Raw genomic sequence first — 3,876 nt, 5'->3', positions numbered from 1 at the left:
TGGGCATTGCATTGAATCTATAGATTATCTTGGGTAAGATGGCTAGTTTAACAATATTAATAAACAATTTCCTTTCTCACCATCAGAAATATTCTGAAGATGTTGAACCCATAGAGGTTTGAGAGACTGTAGATATGACCCTGAGGACTAGAGGAGAAGAGGAAAAGGAGAGGTAGAATAATTGGTACTAAACCCTCATTCTATAAAAGAAATTGTGGTGTGATATGACACAAAGGAACACTACAGATAAAAATTAAGAATATTTCAGAAGATCAGAAGACAAGATTTTGATGGGTTTCTCTATGCATATATTGATAAGTCTGAAGAGACATAAATATCCAATATGATATTTAAATTACCAATGTACACACACATAGCAAAATATCACAATAATTTATTAATATGAATATATATTTTGATTTTTTTTAAAAAAATGAACAAGTTCTGACTGTGTTTCCCTGGATGACCTAAACCCAGCACTTGGGAGGCAGAGGCAGGTGGATTTCTGGGTTCGAGGCCAGCCTGGTCTACAGAGTGAGTTCCAGGACATCCAGGGCTACACGGAGAAACCCTGTCTCAAAAAACAAAAAACAAAAAAAAACAAAACAAAACAAAAAAAAACCAAAAAACTAAAACTTACTATGTAGATAAGAATGGCCTCAAACTCCCTTCTGTCTGTCTCTGCCTGCCCAGGGCTGAACCAAACATTTACACAACTAGACCAAGTCTGCAAATTTTATTAATAACAATTTTATTTTACATTTTAAGAAAAAGAAATAAAACATGCAAGAAATTTTAACAATTTGAAATTTTGGCATTATGCTCTAAATAGTGCTTAGAGTGAAAGAAAAACGTCATTATAGAATGTGTGAGTTACTTTGAATAATAAGAACAATAATAATTTATACTAAACATTGTAAGATTCATCTAAACTCTTTAGGAAGAACACTAGAATACTAAATGCCCATGAATACTGGAATATTAAGTGTGTATACAAGAAGAAAACAAAAGCTAAATATTAGTTATCTGAAAATCTTCTACAGGCAACTAGTAAAAGAGGAACATATTTAACAAAAATAATAAGAGTACAAATGAATCAGAACCAATGAAACAGCAAAAGAGGTTCAATATATATAAAGAACAAAAAGCAAATGCATACCAGGAGTGATTTGTCAATTACCAACATCAAACATTGCAAAAGAAACTTTACTGAATCCTTTCTATCATGCATAAAAGTTCTAATACTTAATGTAAATAATTTCAAAATGTGATATTTCAAACCTAGGAGAAAAAATAACAGGCAAAAGTTATTTTGCCAAACCAAACTCCTAATGCTCTCAAGGGAAAATATAATAGTAGTATGATACATATTTATTAATGGTTAGGAAGTGAAGATTTTCCAACATAGATGATGATGTCATTGAGATCCTGACATGAAACATACAAGAGACATTATAAGAAAGTAAACTGCAAGACATCATTACTATATTTAGAAAAATTATTTATATAACTTAGTAATGTAAACATAAATGGAATAATCTATATTTCTATAATTATAATTGTTTTAATTATAAATTATGTAAATATGATTGAATATTTTAATAAAACATAATTTTACAAAAGAAAAAATGTAGTATTTTTAAAGTGCAGGCATAATCTATTGCTAAGATTCTACATCAGTTCAGATGAGGACTGACTGGAACCAAATATATAACAGTTTAAAGAAAATTAAAGGGAAATATCTCTAGCTAGATATTGGGATAATAGTAGAATCCTGACACTATATATCATGCTTAATGTAAAATATTGAGATTTTAATTTGGATATGGAAAAGAAATAGGAAATGTCACTTTTAATTACCTCTCCTTAATATGACTGCAGAGGTTTCTAAACTGTACAACACAGCAATTAAAAAAAAATTAAAGGACCGCAAACTAGAAAAAAATTAAATTTCCATTTTCTGAAAATAACTGAAGGCTGAAAAATCTAATTGTAGTAACAAATAAACCTGGTAAGTTTAGTCACAAAGTCAACACACAAAAGACAAGTGAACATCTATCCTTGTGATCAATAGTCAGGAAACAGAGCTGACAACCTGCATTGGAATTCCAGAGGGGCAAAAATAAATTGTCCCAAATTTAGCAGTTGAATCTCAAGCCTACTCATCCTCAAGCCTATTCCTCATGTTGTTTGTTTGTTTGGTTGGTTGGTTGGTCGGTCGGTCGTTTGTTTGTTTGTTTGGTTGGTTGTTTGGTCGGTTGGTCGGTTGTTTGTCTGTTTGGTTGTTTGTTTGTTTGGTTGGTTGGTTGATTGGTTGGTTTGGTTTGGTTTTGAGTGATTTCACATTGATTTCTAATGTATCTACATTTGGATTTAGAGCTTTTAAGTTCTGTATTTAAAATGTACTTAATCTTGAGGATATAACATCATGTTTCTTCCCATAGTTAGAAGGTGTTGCCTATTTACACTCCAATTTTCTTGGGCCTGTTCATATAATGAATATTAGAAATTTGAGTACATCTTTCTATGTGGATGTGTAGATGCTTTGTTTTGTTTATTAGAGAATCTCTCATTCCTATATTGATCTGGAATATAATTTCTATCAGATATTAAACTGCTAAGAGAATAAGAAAGTTTGCTTCTGAATTTTCTATTTCATCTCAGTAGGCCATGTTTTATATCTGACAAGTACAACATCTTAAATATCATACTATCAAGGAAAACATTCATATTTTAAAAGCCAAATTTTTCCCAAATCTTTAGGAGTAAGTTTTAGAAATTTATTCTGCTTTACAAAGAATAATAACTCATTTTGTTTTAATTATTAAGACACTGATGCAATTCTATAAGATTTTAACTCAAACCTATAAAGAAACTGATAAAAATAGCTTTCTGAATTTTTATTACTGAAATGTACAAATAAAATGTTCTACTTTAAATAATTTATCATTTTTAAAATTTTATATTTTATAAGCATACAATCTCTAGCTAAATGTAAATGATGAACTGAAACTTCTGAAAGAAGGTTAAATATTTTTTGTGTAATTCAGGTTAGGTAAATATGTCAGAGATATCACAATTTAAGTATGATCATAGAAAGCAAAAAAACAAAATCAATGTACTTCAAGAAAAAAACTTGTTGCTAATCTCTTATTGCCATTGAAATAATTAAGAATATTGAAGGCCGTTCGGTACATAAAAGTGCTTGCTGCACAGAAAAGAGAATGGATTTGAGTCCCTAGCCATCAAGTAAAAGATGGTCATAGCAGAAGGTGTGTACAATCCTATAAACTCAGTACTGTTGATTGTTGACAGTTAGATTGATAGCCAAGTAGTGTAACCCAAATGGGAAACTTTAGTTTCTAAAAATAGAAGGTGAAGAACAGTAGAGGAAGACACCTGATGCCTTCTTTTGATTTCCAAAAACACAGGTATACAATGTGCATACACAAAAGTGCACACAACCCTCCATACATACATACATATATACATACATACATACATGCATACATACATACATAGAAAGAGACAGAGAGAGAGAGAGAGAGAGAGAGAGAGAAGGAAGAAGGGAGAAGGAAGAAGAGAAGGAAGAGGAGGAGGAAGAAATAGTAATGGGAAAGGTAGAATCGGTAAGATAGGGAGGAGCCTCCAACTGGAGATAGAGGAAGAAGGAGAGGGAAATAAGAAAGACAAATAACACCAAGAATGTTTATATTTACCTTAACAAGTAAATCACAGCCTTTGTGTGGCACAGTTCTTATGAAACATAAAGTAATGACGGAGCATACCTGTGAAGTGTGTAAAAGAATTTGTCGCCGGGCGGTGGTGGCGCACGCCTTTAATCCCAGCACTTGGGAGGCAGAGGCAGGCGGATTT

The sequence above is a fragment of the Mastomys coucha genome, unplaced genomic scaffold, assembly GCF_008632895.1.
Source record: "Mastomys coucha isolate ucsf_1 unplaced genomic scaffold, UCSF_Mcou_1 pScaffold17, whole genome shotgun sequence".
NCBI lineage: Eukaryota > Metazoa > Chordata > Mammalia > Rodentia > Muridae > Mastomys > Mastomys coucha.
This window is presented reverse-complemented; position numbering follows the sequence as displayed.